The sequence below is a fragment of the Oryctolagus cuniculus genome, unplaced genomic scaffold (assembly GCF_964237555.1).
Source record: "Oryctolagus cuniculus unplaced genomic scaffold, mOryCun1.1 SCAFFOLD_138, whole genome shotgun sequence".
Classification (NCBI taxonomy): domain Eukaryota; kingdom Metazoa; phylum Chordata; class Mammalia; order Lagomorpha; family Leporidae; genus Oryctolagus; species Oryctolagus cuniculus.
In genome coordinates, this window is record NW_027208322.1 from 21,394 (window position 1) to 42,786 (window position 21,393).

Sequence of the window (21,393 nt, forward strand, 5' to 3'; positions counted from 1 at the left end):
AGAATTGGAGCAAGCCAACAGCTGTGCCCTGATTGAAAAAGAACCTTCCTCTTGTGCCCTGAGCTCAATATACCAGCCTCAAAACCAAAGCTCACATCAGAAAATTCATTACAAACCATGATAAAGAAGAAAAATGAGAACAAAGCCAAAGAAATGCAGGAGTTCTTAGGAATATTGGGCTTGATTTATTGCCATGTAAACGGCTGTTTCCAGATTCATCCACACCTCCCAACTGAGTGTCTTTGTTTTCTGAAAGATTTAACAAAAAAATCGAGGTGAAACTCGGTTTGGAGGCAATTAATATCTGTCACCTCAGCCAAAGTGTTCCATTTTATCTTCCAAAACCCAAAAACTCACCTTAGTCTTCTTACCTGTAGATTTCAAAACTTCAAATGCCTATTTGTTTTGTTTTTTATTTCATAATTGCTACTCTGTCCAAACTCTTGTTTGTATTGCGTCAGAATACAAAATTTGGGAAGGAAGAAGGCAAAACCAACTCAGACCCAGAAAACCTTTAGGAAATTGCCACTCAAGAAACCAAAAGTCAGCTGAGGAACCCACAACAATGACAGCAAGCCAGAATTGGAGAAAGACAACAGCTGTGCCCTGATTGAAAAAGAACCTTCCTCTTGTGCCCTGAACTCAAAATGCCAGCCTCAAAACCAAAGCTCACATCAGAAAATTCATTACAAACCATAATAAATAAGAAAAATGAGAAAAAATCCAAAGAAATGCAAGAATCCTTAATGATATTGGGCTTGATTTAGTCGCAAGGAAACCGGCTGTCCCCAGATTCATCCATACCTCCAGCTGTCTGCCTGTGGAATTCTGACTGAATTACCCTGAAAATCGCAGTGAAACTCAGTTTGGAGTCAATTAATATCTGTGACCTCAGCCAAAGTGTAACATTTTTTTTTCCAAAACACAAAAACTCACCTTGGTCATGCAACCTGTAGATTTTTAAGCTTCAAATGCCCATTTGTTGTGTTTTGTATTTCATAATCGGTACTCTGCCCATACTCATGTTTGTATGGCGTCAGAATACAAAATTTGGGAAGGAGGAAGGCAAAACCAAATCAGACCCAGAAAACATTTAGGAAATTGCCGCTCAACAAACCAAAATTGAGCTGAGGCACCCAAAACAATGACAGCAAGCCAGAATTGGAGCAAGCCAAAAGCTGTGCCCTGTTTGAAAAAGACCATTCCTCCAGTACCCTGAAGTCCATATTCCAGCCTCAAAACCAAAGCTCACATCAGAAAATTCATTACAAACCATGATAAATAAGGGAAATGAGAAAAAGTCAAAGAAATGCAAGCCTGTGGAATCCTAACTGAATTAACTGAATTAATCTGAAAATCGCAGTGAAACTCGGTTTTGGAGGCAATTAATATTTGTCACCTCAGCCAGAGTGTTCATTTTTAATTTCGAAAACAAAAAATCATACCTTGGTCTTGTGACCAGTACATATATAAGCTTCAAACGCATATTTGTTGTGTTTTTTTATTTCATAATGGCTACTCTGTCCAAACTCTTGTTTGTATTACGCCAGAATACAAAATTTGGGAAGGAAGAAGGCAAAACCTACTCAGAGCCAGAAAACATGTAGGAAATTGCCGCTCAAGAAACCACAAATGGGCTGAGGCACCCAAAACCTTGAAAGCAAGCCAGAATTGGAGCAAGCCAACAGCTGTGCCCTGATTGAACTAGACCATTAATCCAGTGCCCTGAACTCCATATTCCAGCCTCAAAACCAAAGCTCACAAAAAAAAAATCATTACAAACAATGATAAATAAGGGAAATCTGAGAAAGCCAAAGTAATTCAAGAGTCCTTTGTGGTATTTGGCTGGATTTAGACAGAAGGAAACAGGCTTTTTCCGGATTCATCCCCCCCTTCCACAGACTGACTTTGGAATTCTGACTCAATTCACCTCAAAATCGCACTCACACTCAATTTGGAGGGAATTAGTATTTCTCCCCTCAGCAGAAGTGTTCCATGTCATTTTCCAAAACACAAAAACTCATCTTAGTCGTGTTGCCTGTAGACTTCTAATCCTGAAAGGGCAATTTACTGTGTTTTTTTTTTTTTCTTTCATAATGGCTACTCTGTCCAAAATCTTGCTTCTATTGCGTCAGAATACAAAATTTGGGAATAAGAAGGCAAATCCGACTCAGACCCAGAAAACATTTAGGAAACTGCAGAAAAAGAATCCACAAATCAGCTAAGGAATCCAAAACAATGACAGCAAGCAGAACTGGAGCACGCCAACAGCTGTGCCCTGATTGAAAAAGAACCTTCCTCTTGTGCCCTAAACTCAATATGCCAGCCACAAAACCAAAGCTCACATCAGAAAATTCATTTCAAACCATGATAAATAGGAAAAATCAGAAAAAAGCCAAAGAAATGCAAGTTTTCTTAGTGATATTGGGCTTGATTTATTCCTAAGTAAACAGCTGTTTCCAGATTCATCCACAACTCCCAGCTGAGTGAATAGGGATTCTGACTGAATTCACCTCAAAATGGCAGTGAAATTCGGTTTGGAGACAATTAATATCTGTCACCTCAGCCAAAGTGTTCCATTTTATTTTCCAAAACAAAAAAACTCACTTTGGTCATGTTTCCTATAGATTTCAAAGCGTCAAACGCCTATTTGTTGTGTTTTTTATTTCATAATGGCTACTCTGTCCAAAATCTTGCTTGTATTGCATCAACATACAAAATTTCGGAAGGTAGAAGGCAAAGCCAACTCAGACAAAGAAAACATTTAGGAAATTGCCACTCAAGAAACCAAAAGTCAGCTGAGGCTCCCAAAACCATGACAGCAAGCCAGAATTGGAGCAGGCAATCAGCTGAGTCCTGATTGAAAAAGGCCATTCTTCCGGTACCCTGAACTCCATATTGCAGCCTCAAAACCAAAGCTCACATCAGGAAATTCATTACAAACCACGATACATAAGAAAAATGAGAAAAAAGCCAAGAAATGCAAGAAAACATAATGATATTGAGCTGGATTTAGTTGCAAGGAAACCGGCTGTTCCCGGATTCATCCAACACTCCAGCTGACTGTTTGTGGAATTCTGACTGAATTAACCTGAAAATTGCAGTGAAACTCAGTTTGGAGGCAATTAATATCTGTCACCTCAGCCAAAGAGTTCCATTTTATTATCCAAAACACAAACACCCACCTTGCTCGTGTTACCTGTAGATTTCTAAGCTTCAAACGCCTATTTGTTGTATTTTTTATTTCATAATGGCTACTCTGTCCAGAAAACATTTAAGAAATTGCCGCTCAAAAAACCACAAATCGGCTGAGGCACTCAAATCAATGACAGCAAGGCAGAATTGGAGCAGGCCAACAGCTGTGCCCCGTTTCAAAAAGACCATTCCTCCGGTGCTCTGAACTCCATATTGCAGCCTAAAAACCAAAGCTCACATCAGAAAATTCATTACAAACCATGATAAATAAGAAAAATGAGAAAAAAGCCAAAGAAATGCAAGAATCAAGAATGATATTGGGCTTGATTTAGTCGCAAGGAAACCGGCTGTTCCCGGATTCATCAACCCCTCCATCTGACTGCCTGTGGAATTCTGACTGAATTTACCTGAAAATCGCAGTGAAACTCAGTTTGGAGGCAATTAATATCTGTCACCTCAGCCAAAGTGTTCAATTTGATTTTCCAAAACACAAAAACTCACCTTGGTCGTGTTACCTGTAGATTTCTAAGGTTCAAAAGACTATTTGTTGTGTTTTGTATTTCACACTGGCTACTCGCCCCAAACTCTTGTTTGTATGGCATCAGAATACAACATTTGGGAAGGAAAAAGGCAAAACCAACTCAGACTCAGAAAACATGTAGGAAATTGCAGCTCAAGAAACCAAAAGTCAGCTGAGGCACTCAAAACAATAACAGCAAGCCAGAATTGGAGCAGGCCAAAAGCTGTGCCCTGTTTGAAAAAGACCATTCCTCCGGTGCCCTGAACTCCATATTGCAGCCTCAAAACCAAAGCTCACATCAGGAAATTCATTACAAACCATGAAAAATAAGGAAAATGAGAAAAAAGCCAAAGAATTCCAAGAATGCATAATGATATTGGGCTTGATTTAGTCTCAAGGAAACCGGCTGTTCCAGGATTCATCGACCACTGCAGCTGACTGCCTGTGGAATTCTGACTGAATTCAGCTGAAAATCGCAGTGACACTCAGATTGGAGGCAATTAATATCTGTCACCTCAGCCAAAGTGTTCCATTTGATTTTACAAAAGACAAAAACTCACCTTGGTCGTGTTACCTGTAGAGTTCTAAGCTTTAAACGACTATTTGTTGTGTTTTTTATTTCATAATACCTACTCTGTCCAAACTCTTGTTTCTATTGCATCAGAATACAACATTTGGGAAGGAAGAAGGCAAAACCAACTCACACCCAGAAATCATTTAGGAAATTGCCGCTCAAGAAACCACAAATCAGCTGAGGCACCCAAAACCTTGAAAGCAAGACAGAACTGGAGCAAGCCAACAGCTGTGCCCTGATTGAAAAAGAACCATTCTCTTCTGCACTGAAGTCTATATTGCAGCCTCAAAATAAAGCTCACATCAGAAAATTCATTACAAACCATGATAAATAAGAAAAATGAGAAAAAAGCCAAAGAAATGCAAGAATCCATAATGATATTGGGCTTGGTTCAGTCGCAAAGGAAACCGGCTGTTCCAGGTTTCATCGACCACTGCAGCTGACTGCCTGTGGAATTCTGATTGAATTAACCTGAAAATCGCAGTGAAACTCAGTTTGGGGGCAATTAATATCTGTCACCTCAGACCATTTTATTATCCAAAACACAAAAACTCACCTTGCTCGTGTTACCTGTAGATTTCTAAGATTCAAACGCCTATTAGTTGTATTTTTTATTTCATAATGGCTACTCTGTCCAGAAAACATTTAAAATTTCCGCTCAAGGAGCCACAAATCGGCTGAGGTACTTAAAACAATGATAGCAAGCCAGAATTGGAGCAGGCCAACAGCTGTGCCCTGTTTGAAAAAGACCATTCCTCCGGTGCCCTGAACTCAATATGCCAGCCTCAAAACCAAAGCTCACATCAGAAAATTCATTACAAACCATGATAAATAAGAAAAATGAGAAAAAAGCCAAAAAATGCAAGAATCCATAATGATATTGGGCTTGAGTTAGTCGCAAGGAAACCGGCTGTTCCCGGATTCATCCACCCCTTCAGCGGACTGCCTGTGGAATTCTGACTGAATTAACCTGAATATCGCAGTGAAACTCAGTTTGGAGGCAATTAATATCTGTCACCTCAGCCAAAGCGTTCCATTTTATGTTCCAAAACACAAAAACTCACCATGGTCGTGCTACCTGTAGATTTCTAAGCTTCAAAATCCTATTTCTTGTGGTTTTTATTTCATAATGGCTACTCTGCCGAAACTCTTGTTTGCATGCCATCAGAAAAGAAAATTTGGGAAGGAAGAAGGCAAAACCAACTCAGACCCAGCAAACATTTAGGAAATTGCCGCTCAAGAAACCAAAATTCAGCTGAGGCACCCAAAGAAATGACAGCAAGCCAGATTTGGAGCAGGCCAACAGCTATGCCCTGTTTGAAAAAGAGTATTCCTCCGGTACCCTGAACTCCATATGCCAGCCTCAAAACCAAAGCTCACATCAGAAAATTCATTACAAACCATGATAAATAAGAAAAATGAGAAAAAAGCCAAAGAAATGCAAAAATCCATAATGATATTGGGCTTGATTTAGTCGCAAGGAAACCGGCTGTTCCCAGATTCATCCACCACTCCTGCTGACTGCCTGTGGAATTCTGACTGAATTAACCAGAAAATCGCAGTGAAACTCACTTTGGAGGCAATATATATCTGTGACCTCAGCCAAAGTATTCCATTTGATTTTGCAAAACATAAAAACTCACCTTGGTTATGTTACCTGTAGATTTCTAAGCTTCAAAGGCCTATTTGTAATGTTTTTTAATTCATAATGGCAACTCTGTCCAAACTATTGGTTGTATCGTGTCAGAATACAAAATTTGGGAAGGAAGAAGGCAAAACCAACTAAGATCCAGAAAACATTTAGTAAATTGCCACTCAAGAAACCAAAAGACAGCTGAGGCACCCAAAACAATGACAGCAAGCCAGAATTGGAGCATGCCAACAGCTGTGCCCTGATTGAAAAAGAACCTTCCTCTGGTGACCTGAACTCAATATGCCAGCCTCAAAACCAAAGCTCACATCAAAAAATTCATTACAAACCATGATAAATAAGACAAATGAGAAAAAAGCGAAAGAAATGCAAGAATCCATAATGATATTGGGCTGGATTTAGTCGCCAGGAAACCGGCTATTCCCGGATTCATCCACCGCTCCTGCTGATTGCCTGTGGAATTCTGACTGAATTCACCTGAAAATCGCAGTGAAACTCAGTTTGGACGCAATTAATATCTGTCTCCTCAGGCAAAGTGTTCCATTTGATTTTCCAAAACACAAAAACTCACCTTGGTCGTGTTACCTGTAGATTTCTAAGCTTCAAACGCCTATTTGCTGTGTTTTTCATTACAAAATGGCTACTCTGCCCAAACTCTTGTTTGTATTGTGGCAGAATACAAAATTTGGGAAGGAAGAAGGCAAAACCAACTTAGACGCAGAAAACATTTAGGATATTGCCGCTCAAGAAACCACAAATCGTCTGAGTCTCCCAAAACAATGACAGCAAGCCAGAATTGGAGCAGGCCAAGAGCTGTGCCCTGTTTGAAAAAGACCATTCCCAGCCGGCTCCGCGGCTCATTAAGCTAATCCTCCACCTAGCGGCCCCAGCACACCAGGTTCTAGTCCCGGTCTGGGTGCGGATTCTGTCCCGGTTGCCCCTCTTCCAGGTCAGCCCTCTGCTGTGGCCAGGGAGTGCAGTGGAGGATGGCCCAAGTGCTGGGGCACTGCACCCCATGGGAGACCAGGAAAAGCACCTGGCTCCTGGTTCCTGCAATCGGATCAGCGCGGTGCGCCCGCCGCAGCACACTGGCCGCGAGGCCATTGGAGGGTGAACCAACAGCAAAGGAAGAAATTTCTCCCTGTCTCTCTCTCTCTCACTGTCCACTCTGCCTGTCAAGAAAAAAAAAAAAAGGAAAAAGACCATTCCCCCGGATCCTGAACTCCATATTGCAGCTTCAAAACCAAAGCTCACCTCAGAAAATTCATTACAAACCATGATAAATAAGAAAAATAAGAAAAAGGCCAAAGAAATGCAAGAATCCATTATGATATTGGGCTTGATTCACTCAAAGGAAACAGGCTGTTCCAGGATTCATCCACCCCTGCAGCTGACTGCCTGTGGTATTCTGACTGAATTAACCTGAAAATCACAGTGAAACTCAGTTTGGAGGCAATTAATATCTGTCACCTCAGCCAAAGTGTTCCATTTGATTTTCCAAAACACAAAAACTCACCTTGGTCGTGTTACCTGTAGATTTCTAAGCTTCAAACGGCTATTTGTTGTGTTTTTTATTTCATAATACCTACTCTGTCCAAACTCTTGTTTGTATTGCATCAGAATACAAAATTTGGGAAGGAAGAAGGCAAAACCAACACAGACCCAAAAAACATCTAGTAAATTGACACACTAGAATCCACAAATTTGCTGAAGCACTCAAAACATTGACAGCAAGCCAGAATTGGAGGAGGCCAACAGCTGTGCCCTGATTGAAAAGAACCATCCTCTTGTTCCCTGAACCCAATATGCCAGCCTTAAAACCAGAGCTCACATCAGAAAATTTATTACAAACCATGATACATAAGAGAAATGAGAAAAAGCCAAAGAAATGCAAGAATCCATAATGATATTGGACTTGATTTAGTCTCAAGGAAATCAGCTCTTCCCAGATTCATCCCCCCCTCCAGCTGAATGCCTGTGGAATTCTGACTGAATTAACCTGAAAATCACAGTGAAACTCAGTTTGGAAGCAATTAATATCTGTCACCTCAGCCAAAGTGTTCCATTTTCTTTTCCAAAACACAAAAACTCACCATGGTCGTGTTACCTGTAGATTTCTAAGCTTCAAAACCCTATTTCTTGTGGTTTTTATTTCATAATGGCTACTTTAACCAAACTCTTTTTTGTATTGCGTCAGAATACAAAATTTGACAAGGAAGAAGGCAAAACCAACTCAGACCCAGAAAACATTTAGGAAATTGCCGCTCAAGAAACCAAAAGTCAGCTGAGGTACCCAAACCAATTACATTAAACCAGAATTGGAGCAAGCAAAGAGCTGTGCCCTGATTGAAAAAGAACCATCCTCTTCTGCCCTGAACTCCATCTTCCAGACTCAAAACCAAAGCTCACATCAGAAAATTCATTACACACCATGATAAATAAGAAAAATGAGAATAAATCCAAAGAAATGCAAGATTCCATAATGATATTAGGTTTGATTTAGTCGCAAGGAAACCGGTTGTTCCCAGATTCATCCACCCCTCCAGCTGACTGCCTGTGGAATTCTGACTAAATTAACCTGAAAATCACAGTGAAACTCAGTTTGGAGGCAATTAATATCTGTCACCACAGCCAAAGTGTTCCATTTTATATTCCAAAACACAAAAACTCACCTTGGTCATGTTACCAGTAGATGTCTAAGCTTCAAACGCCTATTTGTTGTGTTTTTTGTTTCATAATGGCTACTCTGTCTAAACTCTTGTTTGTATTGCGTCAGAAGCAACATTTGAAGGAAGAAGGCAAAACCAACTCAGACCCAGAAAACATTTAGGAACTTGCCGCTCAAGAAAGCAAACTCAGCTGAGGCACCCAAACCAATGACAGTAAGCCAGAATTGGAGCAAGCAAAGGTCTGTGCCCTGATTGAATATGGCCATTCCTCCGGTGCCCTGAACTCCATCTTGCAGACTCAAAACCAAAGCTCACATCAGAAAATTCATTACAAACCATGATAAATAAGAAAAATGAGAAAAAAGCCAAAGAAATGCAAGAATCAAGAATGATATTGGGCTTGATTTAGTCGCAAGGAAACCGGCTGTTCCCGGATTCATCAACCCCTCCATCTGACTGCCTGTGGAATTCTGACTGAATTTACCTGAAAATCGCAGTGAAACTCAGTTTGGAGGCAATTAATATCTGTCACCTCAGCCAAAGTGTTCAATTTGATTTTCCAAAACACAAAAACTCACCTTGGTCGTGTTACCTGTAGATTTCTAAGGTTCAAAAGACTATTTGTTGTGTTTTGTATTTCACACTGGCTACTCGCCCCAAACTCTTGTTTGTATGGCGTCAGAATACAACATTTGGGAAGGAAAAAGGCAAAACCAACTCAGACTCAGAAAACATGTAGGAAATTGCAGCTCAAGAAACCAAAAGTCAGCTGAGGCACTCAAAACAATAACAGCAAGCCAGAATTGGAGCAGGCCAAAAGCTGTGCCCTGTTTGAAAAAGACCATTCCTCCGGTGCCCTGAACTCCATATTGCAGCCTCAAAACCAAAGCTCACATCAGGAAATTCATTACAAACCATGAAAAATAAGGAAAATGAGAAAAAAGCCAAAGAATTCCAAGAATGCATAATGATATTGGGCTTGATTTAGTCTCAAGGAAACCGGCTGTTCCAGGATTCATCGACCACTGCAGCTGACTGCCTGTGGAATTCTGACTGAATTCAGCTGAAAATCGCAGTGACACTCAGATTGGAGGCAATTAATATCTGTCACCTCAGCCAAAGTGTTCCATTTGATTTTACAAAAGACAAAAACTCACCTTGGTCGTGTTACCTGTAGAGTTCTAAGCTTTAAACGACTATTTGTTGTGTTTTTTATTTCATAATACCTACTCTGTCCAAACTCTTGTTTCTATTGCATCAGAATACAACATTTGGGAAGGAAGAAGGCAAAACCAACTCACACCCAGAAATCATTTAGGAAATTGCCGCTCAAGAAACCACAAATCAGCTGAGGCACCCAAAACCTTGAAAGCAAGACAGAACTGGAGCAAGCCAACAGCTGTGCCCTGATTGAAAAAGAACCATTCTCTTCTGCACTGAAGTCTATATTGCAGCCTCAAAATAAAGCTCACATCAGAAAATTCATTACAAACCATGATAAATAAGAAAAATGAGAAAAAAGCCAAAGAAATGCAAGAATCCATAATGATATTGGGCTTGGTTCAGTCGCAAAGGAAACCGGCTGTTCCAGGTTTCATCGACCACTGCAGCTGACTGCCTGTGGAATTCTGATTGAATTAACCTGAAAATCGCAGTGAAACTCAGTTTGGGGGCAATTAATATCTGTCACCTCAGACCATTTTATTATCCAAAACACAAAAACTCACCTTGCTCGTGTTACCTGTAGATTTCTAAGATTCAAACGCCTATTAGTTGTATTTTTTATTTCATAATGGCTACTCTGTCCAGAAAACATTTAAAATTTCCGCTCAAGGAGCCACAAATCGGCTGAGGTACTTAAAACAATGATAGCAAGCCAGAATTGGAGCAGGCCAACAGCTGTGCCCTGTTTGAAAAAGACCATTCCTCCGGTGCCCTGAACTCAATATGCCAGCCTCAAAACCAAAGCTCACATCAGAAAATTCATTACAAACCATGATAAATAAGAAAAATGAGAAAAAAGCCAAAAAATGCAAGAATCCATAATGATATTGGGCTTGAGTTAGTCGCAAGGAAACCGGCTGTTCCCGGATTCATCCACCCCTTCAGCGGACTGCCTGTGGAATTCTGACTGAATTAACCTGAATATCGCAGTGAAACTCAGTTTGGAGGCAATTAATATCTGTCACCTCAGCCAAAGCGTTCCATTTTATGTTCCAAAACACAAAAACTCACCATGGTCGTGCTACCTGTAGATTTCTAAGCTTCAAAATCCTATTTCTTGTGGTTTTTATTTCATAATGGCTACTCTGCCGAAACTCTTGTTTGCATGCCATCAGAAAAGAAAATTTGGGAAGGAAGAAGGCAAAACCAACTCAGACCCAGCAAACATTTAGGAAATTGCCGCTCAAGAAACCAAAATTCAGCTGAGGCACCCAAAGAAATGACAGCAAGCCAGATTTGGAGCAGGCCAACAGCTATGCCCTGTTTGAAAAAGAGTATTCCTCCGGTACCCTGAACTCCATATGCCAGCCTCAAAACCAAAGCTCACATCAGAAAATTCATTACAAACCATGATAAATAAGAAAAATGAGAAAAAAGCCAAAGAAATGCAAAAATCCATAATGATATTGGGCTTGATTTAGTCGCAAGGAAACCGGCTGTTCCCAGATTCATCCACCACTCCTGCTGACTGCCTGTGGAATTCTGACTGAATTAACCAGAAAATCGCAGTGAAACTCACTTTGGAGGCAATATATATCTGTGACCTCAGCCAAAGTATTCCATTTGATTTTGCAAAACATAAAAACTCACCTTGGTTATGTTACCTGTAGATTTCTAAGCTTCAAAGGCCTATTTGTAATGTTTTTTAATTCATAATGGCAACTCTGTCCAAACTATTGGTTGTATCGTGTCAGAATACAAAATTTGGGAAGGAAGAAGGCAAAACCAACTAAGATCCAGAAAACATTTAGTAAATTGCCACTCAAGAAACCAAAAGACAGCTGAGGCACCCAAAACAATGACAGCAAGCCAGAATTGGAGCATGCCAACAGCTGTGCCCTGATTGAAAAAGAACCTTCCTCTGGTGACCTGAACTCAATATGCCAGCCTCAAAACCAAAGCTCACATCAAAAAATTCATTACAAACCATGATAAATAAGACAAATGAGAAAAAAGCGAAAGAAATGCAAGAATCCATAATGATATTGGGCTGGATTTAGTCGCCAGGAAACCGGCTATTCCCGGATTCATCCACCGCTCCTGCTGATTGCCTGTGGAATTCTGACTGAATTCACCTGAAAATCGCAGTGAAACTCAGTTTGGACGCAATTAATATCTGTCTCCTCAGGCAAAGTGTTCCATTTGATTTTCCAAAACACAAAAACTCACCTTGGTCGTGTTACCTGTAGATTTCTAAGCTTCAAACGCCTATTTGCTGTGTTTTTCATTACAAAATGGCTACTCTGCCCAAACTCTTGTTTGTATTGTGGCAGAATACAAAATTTGGGAAGGAAGAAGGCAAAACCAACTTAGACGCAGAAAACATTTAGGATATTGCCGCTCAAGAAACCACAAATCGTCTGAGTCTCCCAAAACAATGACAGCAAGCCAGAATTGGAGCAGGCCAAGAGCTGTGCCCTGTTTGAAAAAGACCATTCCCAGCCGGCTCCGCGGCTCATTAAGCTAATCCTCCACCTAGCGGCCCCAGCACACCAGGTTCTAGTCCCGGTCTGGGTGCGGATTCTGTCCCGGTTGCCCCTCTTCCAGGTCAGCCCTCTGCTGTGGCCAGGGAGTGCAGTGGAGGATGGCCCAAGTGCTGGGGCACTGCACCCCATGGGAGACCAGGAAAAGCACCTGGCTCCTGGTTCCTGCAATCGGATCAGCGCGGTGCGCCCGCCGCAGCACACTGGCCGCGAGGCCATTGGAGGGTGAACCAACAGCAAAGGAAGAAATTTCTCCCTGTCTCTCTCTCTCTCACTGTCCACTCTGCCTGTCAAGAAAAAAAAAAAAAGGAAAAAGACCATTCCCCCGGATCCTGAACTCCATATTGCAGCTTCAAAACCAAAGCTCACCTCAGAAAATTCATTACAAACCATGATAAATAAGAAAAATAAGAAAAAGGCCAAAGAAATGCAAGAATCCATTATGATATTGGGCTTGATTCACTCAAAGGAAACAGGCTGTTCCAGGATTCATCCACCCCTGCAGCTGACTGCCTGTGGTATTCTGACTGAATTAACCTGAAAATCACAGTGAAACTCAGTTTGGAGGCAATTAATATCTGTCACCTCAGCCAAAGTGTTCCATTTGATTTTCCAAAACACAAAAACTCACCTTGGTCGTGTTACCTGTAGATTTCTAAGCTTCAAACGGCTATTTGTTGTGTTTTTTATTTCATAATACCTACTCTGTCCAAACTCTTGTTTGTATTGCATCAGAATACAAAATTTGGGAAGGAAGAAGGCAAAACCAACACAGACCCAAAAAACATCTAGTAAATTGACACACTAGAATCCACAAATTTGCTGAAGCACTCAAAACATTGACAGCAAGCCAGAATTGGAGGAGGCCAACAGCTGTGCCCTGATTGAAAAGAACCATCCTCTTGTTCCCTGAACCCAATATGCCAGCCTTAAAACCAGAGCTCACATCAGAAAATTTATTACAAACCATGATACATAAGAGAAATGAGAAAAAGCCAAAGAAATGCAAGAATCCATAATGATATTGGACTTGATTTAGTCTCAAGGAAATCAGCTCTTCCCAGATTCATCCCCCCCTCCAGCTGAATGCCTGTGGAATTCTGACTGAATTAACCTGAAAATCACAGTGAAACTCAGTTTGGAAGCAATTAATATCTGTCACCTCAGCCAAAGTGTTCCATTTTCTTTTCCAAAACACAAAAACTCACCATGGTCGTGTTACCTGTAGATTTCTAAGCTTCAAAACCCTATTTCTTGTGGTTTTTATTTCATAATGGCTACTTTAACCAAACTCTTTTTTGTATTGCGTCAGAATACAAAATTTGACAAGGAAGAAGGCAAAACCAACTCAGACCCAGAAAACATTTAGGAAATTGCCGCTCAAGAAACCAAAAGTCAGCTGAGGTACCCAAACCAATTACATTAAACCAGAATTGGAGCAAGCAAAGAGCTGTGCCCTGATTGAAAAAGAACCATCCTCTTCTGCCCTGAACTCCATCTTCCAGACTCAAAACCAAAGCTCACATCAGAAAATTCATTACACACCATGATAAATAAGAAAAATGAGAATAAATCCAAAGAAATGCAAGATTCCATAATGATATTAGGTTTGATTTAGTCGCAAGGAAACCGGTTGTTCCCAGATTCATCCACCCCTCCAGCTGACTGCCTGTGGAATTCTGACTAAATTAACCTGAAAATCACAGTGAAACTCAGTTTGGAGGCAATTAATATCTGTCACCACAGCCAAAGTGTTCCATTTTATATTCCAAAACACAAAAACTCACCTTGGTCATGTTACCAGTAGATGTCTAAGCTTCAAACGCCTATTTGTTGTGTTTTTTGTTTCATAATGGCTACTCTGTCTAAACTCTTGTTTGTATTGCGTCAGAAGCAACATTTGAAGGAAGAAGGCAAAACCAACTCAGACCCAGAAAACATTTAGGAACTTGCCGCTCAAGAAAGCAAACTCAGCTGAGGCACCCAAACCAATGACAGTAAGCCAGAATTGGAGCAAGCAAAGGTCTGTGCCCTGATTGAATATGGCCATTCCTCCGGTGCCCTGAACTCCATCTTGCAGACTCAAAACCAAAGCTCACATCAGAAAATTCATTACAAACCATGATAAATAAGAAAAATGAGAAAAAAGCCAAAGAAATGCAAGAATCAAGAATGATATTGGGCTTGATTTAGTCGCAAGGAAACCGGCTGTTCCCGGATTCATCAACCCCTCCAGCTGACTGCCTGTGGAATTCTGACTGAATTTACCTGAAAATCGCAGTGAAACTCAGTTTGGAGGCAATTAATATCTGTCACCTCAGCCAAAGTGTTCAATTTGATTTTCCAAAACACAAAAACTCACCTTGGTCGTGTTACCTGTAGATTTCTAAGGTTCAAAAGACTATTTGTTGTGTTTTGTATTTCACACTGGCTACTCGCCCCAAACTCTTGTTTGTATGGCGTCAGAATACAACATTTGGGAAGGAAAAAGGCAAAACCAACTCAGACTCAGAAAACATGTAGGAAATTGCAGCTCAAGAAACCAAAAGTCAGCTGAGGCACTCAAAACAATAACAGCAAGCCAGAATTGGAGCAGGCCAAAAGCTGTGCCCTGTTTGAAAAAGACCATTCCTCCGGTGCCCTGAACTCCATATTGCAGCCTCAAAACCAAAGCTCACATCAGGAAATTCATTACAAACCATGAAAAATAAGGAAAATGAGAAAAAAGCCAAAGAATTCCAAGAATGCATAATGATATTGGGCTTGATTTAGTCTCAAGGAAACCGGCTGTTCCAGGATTCATCGACCACTGCAGCTGACTGCCTGTGGAATTCTGACTGAATTCAGCTGAAAATCGCAGTGACACTCAGATTGGAGGCAATTAATATCTGTCACCTCAGCCAAAGTGTTCCATTTGATTTTACAAAACACAAAAACTCACCTTGGTCGTGTTACCTGTAGAGTTCTAAGCTTTAAACGACTATTTGTTGTGTTTTTTATTTCATAATACCTACTCTGTCCAAACTCTTGTTTCTATTGCATCAGAATACAACATTTGGGAAGGAAGAAGGCAAAACCAACTCACACCCAGAAATCATTTAGGAAATTGCCGCTCAAGAAACCACAAATCAGCTGAGGCACCCAAAACCTTGAAAGCAAGACAGAACTGGAGCAAGCCAACAGCTGTGCCCTGATTGAAAAAGAACCATTCTCTTCTGCACTGAAGTCTATATTGCAGCCTCAAAATAAAGCTCACATCAGAAAATTCATTACAAACCATGATAAATAAGAAAAATGAGAAAAAAGCCAAAGAAATGCAAGAATCCATAATGATATTGGGCTTGGTTCAGTCGCAAAGGAAACCGGCTGTTCCAGGTTTCATCGACCACTGCAGCTGACTGCCTGTGGAATTCTGACTGAATTAACCTGAAAATCGCAGTGAAACTCAGTTTGGGGGCAATTAATATCTGTCACCTCAGACCATTTTATTATCCAAAACACAAAAACTCACCTTGCTCGTGTTACCTGTAGATTTCTAAGATTCAAACGCCTATTAGTTGTATTTTTTATTTCATAATGGCTACTCTGTCCAGAAAACATTTAAAATTTCCGCTCAAGGAGCCACAAATCGGCTGAGGTACTTAAAACAATGATAGCAAGCCAGAATTGGAGCAGGCCAACAGCTGTGCCCTGTTTGAAAAAGACCATTCCTCCGGTGCCCTGAACTCAATATGCCAGCCTCAAAACCAAAGCTCACATCAGAAAATTCATTACAAACCATGATAAATAAGAAAAATGAGAAAAAAGCCAAAAAATGCAAGAATCCATAATGATATTGGGCTTGAGTTAGTCGCAAGGAAACCGGCTGTTCCCGGATTCATCCACCCCTTCAGCGGACTGCCTGTGGAATTCTGACTGAATTAACCTGAATATCGCAGTGAAACTCAGTTTGGAGGCAATTAATATCTGTCACCTCAGCCAAAGCGTTCCATTTTATGTTCCAAAACACAAAAACTCACCATGGTCGTGCTACCTGTAGATTTCTAAGCTTCAAAATCCTATTTCTTGTGGTTTTTATTTCATAATGGCTACTCTGCCGAAACTCTTGTTTGCATGCCATCAGAAAAGAAAATTTGGGAAGGAAGAAGGCAAAACCAACTCAGACCCAGCAAACATTTAGGAAATTGCCGCTCAAGAAACCAAAATTCAGCTGAGGCACCCAAAGAAATGACAGCAAGCCAGATTTGGAGCAGGCCAACAGCTATGCCCTGTTTGAAAAAGAGTATTCCTCCGGTACCCTGAACTCCATATGCCAGCCTCAAAACCAAAGCTCACATCAGAAAATTCATTACAAACCATGATAAATAAGAAAAATGAGAAAAAAGCCAAAGAAATGCAAAAATCCATAATGATATTGGGCTTGATTTAGTCGCAAGGAAACCGGCTGTTCCCAGATTCATCCACCACTCCTGCTGACTGCCTGTGGAATTCTGACTGAATTAACCAGAAAATCGCAGTGAAACTCACTTTGGAGGCAATATATATCTGTGACCTCAGCCAAAGTATTCCATTTGATTTTGCAAAACATAAAAACTCACCTTGGTTATGTTACCTGTAGATTTCTAAGATTCAAAGGCCTATTTGTAATGTTTTTTAATTCATAATGGCAACTCTGTCCAAACTATTGGTTGTATCGTGTCAGAATACAAAATTTGGGAAGGAAGAAGGCAAAACCAACTAAGATCCAGAAAACATTTAGTAAATTGCCACTCAAGAAACCAAAAGACAGCTGAGGCACCCAAAACAATGACAGCAAGCCAGAATTGGAGCATGCCAACAGCTGTGCCCTGATTGAAAAAGAACCTTCCTCTGGTGACCTGAACTCAATATGCCAGCCTCAAAACCAAAGCTCACATCAAAAAATTCATTACAAACCATGATAAATAAGACAAATGAGAAAAAAGCGAAAGAAATGCAAGAATCCATAATGATATTGGGCTGGATTTAGTCGCCAGGAAACCGGCTATTCCCGGATTCATCCACCGCTCCTGCTGATTGCCTGTGGAATTCTGACTGAATTCACCTGAAAATCGCAGTGAAACTCAGTTTGGACGCAATTAATATCTGTCTCCTCAGGCAAAGTGTTCCATTTGATTTTCCAAAACACAAAAACTCACCTTGGTCGTGTTACCTGTAGATTTCTAAGCTTCAAACGCCTATTTGCTGTGTTTTTCATTACAAAATGGCTACTCTGCCCAAACTCTTGTTTGTATTGTGGCAGAATACAAAATTTGGGAAGGAAGAAGGCAAAACCAACTTAGACGCAGAAAACATTTAGGATATTGCCACTCAAGAAACCACAAATCGTCTGAGTCTCCCAAAACAATGACAGCAAGCCAGAATTGGAGCAGGCCAAGAGCTGTGCCCTGTTTGAAAAAGACCATTCCCAGCCGGCTCCGCGGCTCATTAAGCTAATCCTCCACCTAGCGGCCCCAGCACACCAGGTTCTAGTCCCGGTCTGGGTGCGGATTCTGTCCCGGTTGCCCCTCTTCCAGGTCAGCCCTCTGCTGTGGCCAGGGAGTGCAGTGGAGGATGGCCCAAGTGCTGGGGCACTGCACCCCATGGGAGACCAGGAAAAGCACCTGGCTCCTGGTTCCTGCAATCGGATCAGCGCGGTGCGCCCGCCGCAGCACACTGGCCGCGAGGCCATTGGAGGGTGAACCAACAGCAAAGGAAGAAATTTCTCCCTGTCTCTCTCTCTCTCACTGTCCACTCTGCCTGTCAAGAAAAAAAAAAAAAGGAAAAAGACCATTCCCCCGGATCCTGAACTCCATATTGCAGCTTCAAAACCAAAGCTCACCTCAGAAAATTCATTACAAACCATGATAAATAAGAAAAATAAGAAAAAGGCCAAAGAAATGCAAGAATCCATTATGATATTGGGCTTGATTCACTCAAAGGAAACAGGCTGTTCCAGGATTCATCCACCCCTGCAGCTGACTGCCTGTGGTATTCTGACTGAATTAACCTGAAAATCACAGTGAAACTCAGTTTGGAGGCAATTAATATCTGTCACCTCAGCCAAAGTGTTCCATTTGATTTTCCAAAACACAAAAACTCACCTTGGTCGTGTTACCTGTAGATTTCTAAGCTTCAAACGGCTATTTGTTGTGTTTTTTATTTCATAATACCTACTCTGTCCAAACTCTTGTTTGTATTGCATCAGAATACAAAATTTGGGAAGGAAGAAGGCAAAACCAACACAGACCCAAAAAACATCTAGTAAATTGACACACTAGAATCCACAAATTTGCTGAAGCACTCAAAACATTGACAGCAAGCCAGAATTGGAGGAGGCCAACAGCTGTGCCCTGATTGAAAAGAACCATCCTCTTGTTCCCTGAACCCAATATGCCAGCCTTAAAACCAGAGCTCACATCAGAAAATTTATTACAAACCATGATACATAAGAGAAATGAGAAAAAGCCAAAGAAATGCAAGAATCCATAATGATATTGGACTTGATTTAGTCTCAAGGAAATCAGCTCTTCCCAGATTCATCCCCCCCTCCAGCTGAATGCCTGTGGAATTCTGACTGAATTAACCTGAAAATCACAGTGAAACTCAGTTTGGAAGCAATTAATATCTGTCACCTCAGCCAAAGTGTTCCATTTTCTTTTCCAAAACACAAAAACTCACCATGGTCGTGTTACCTGTAGATTTCTAAGCTTCAAAACCCTATTTCTTGTGGTTTTTATTTCATAATGGCTACTTTAACCAAACTCTTTTTTGTATTGCGTCAGAATACAAAATTTGACAAGGAAGAAGGCAAAACCAACTCAGACCCAGAAAACATTTAGGAAATTGCCGCTCAAGAAACCAAAAGTCAGCTGAGGTACCCAAACCAATTACATTAAACCAGAATTGGAGCAAGCAAAGAGCTGTGCCCTGATTGAAAAAGAACCATCCTCTTCTGCCCTGAACTCCATCTTCCAGACTCAAAACCAAAGCTCACATCAGAAAATTCATTACACACCATGATAAATAAGAAAAATGAGAATAAATCCAAAGAAATGCAAGATTCCATAATGATATTAGGTTTGATTTAGTCGCAAGGAAACCGGTTGTTCCCAGATTCATCCACCCCTCCAGCTGACTGCCTGTGGAATTCTGACTAAATTAACCTGAAAATCACAGTGAAACTCAGTTTGGAGGCAATTAATATCTGTCACCACAGCCAAAGTGTTCCATTTTATATTCCAAAACACAAAAACTCACCTTGGTCATGTTACCAGTAGATGTCTAAGCTTCAAACGCCTATTTGTTGTGTTTTTTGTTTCATAATGGCTACTCTGTCTAAACTCTTGTTTGTATTGCGTCAGAAGCAACATTTGAAGGAAGAAGGCAAAACCAACTCAGACCCAGAAAACATTTAGGAACTTGCCGCTCAAGAAAGCAAACTCAGCTGAGGCACCCAAACCAATGACAGTAAGCCAGAATTGGAGCAAGCAAAGGTCTGTGCCCTGATTGAATATGGCCATTCCTCCGGTGCCCTGAACTCCATCTTGCAGACTCAAAACCAAAGCTCACATCAGAAAATTCATTACAAACCATCATAAATAAGAAAAATGAGAAAAAAGCCAAAGAAATGCAAGAATCCATAATGATATTGGGCTTGATTCAGTCGCAAGGAAACCGGCTGTTCCCAGATTCATCCACCCCTCCATCTGGCTACCTGTGGAATTCGACTGAATTAACCTGAACATCGCAGTGAAACTCAGTTTGGAGGCAATTAATATCTGTCACCTCAGGCAAAGTGTTCCATTTGATTTTCCAAAACACAAAAACTCACCTTGGTCGTGTTTTCTGTACATGTATAACCTTGAAATGCTTGTTTGTTGTGTTTTTTATTTCATAATGGCTACTTTGACCAAACTCTTGTCTATATTGCATCAGAATACAAAATTTGGGAAGGAAGAAGGAAAAACCAACTCAGACCCAGAAAACATTTAGGAAAATGCCGCTCAAGAAACCACAAATCGGCTGAGGCACCCAAAACAATGACAGCAAGCCAGAATTGGAGCAAGCCAACACTTATGCCCTGATTGAAAATGCCATTCCTCTTGTGCCCTGAACTCCATATGCCAGCCTAAAAACCAAAGCGCACATCAGAAAATTCATTACAAACCATGATAAATAAGAAAAATAAGAGCCAAAGAAATGCAAGAATCCATAATGATATTGGGCTTGATTTAGTCGCAAGGAAACCGGCTGTTCCCGGATTCATCTACCCCTCCAGGTGACTGCCTGTGGAATTCTGACTGAATTAACCTGAATATCGCAGTGAAACTCAGTTTGGAGGCAATTAATATCTGTCACCTCAGCCAAAGTGTTCCATTTAATTTTCCAAAACACAAAAACTCACCTTGGTCGTGTTACCTGTAGATTTCTAACCTTCAAACCCCTATTGGTTGTGTTTTTCATTCCATAATGGCTACTCTGTCCAAACACTTGTTTGTATGCCGTCAGAATACAAAATTTGGGAAGGAAGAAGGCAAAACCAACTCAGACCCAGAAAACATTTAGGAAATTTCCACTCAAGAAACCAAAAGTCAGTTGAGGCTCCCAAAATAATGACAGGAAGCCAGAATTGGAGCAAGCCAACAGCTGTGCCCTGATGGAAAAAGGCCATTCCTCCGGTGCCCTGAACTCTATATTGCAGCTTCAAAACCAAAGCTGACATCAGAAAATTCATTACAAACCGTGATAAATAAGACAAATGAGAAAAAAGACAAAGAAATGCAAGAATCCATAATGATATTGGGCTGGATTTATTCGCAAGGATACCGGCTGTTCCCAGTTCATCCACCCCTCCAGCTGACTGCCTGTGGAATTGTGACTGAATTCACCTGAAAATCGCAGTGAAACTCAGTTTGGAGGCAATTTATATCTGTCACCTCAGCCAACGTGTTCCATTTGATTTTCCAAAACACAAAACCTCACCTTGGTCATGTTACCTGTAGATTTCTAAGCTTCAAATGCCTATTTGCTGTGTTTTTCATTACAAAATGGCTGCT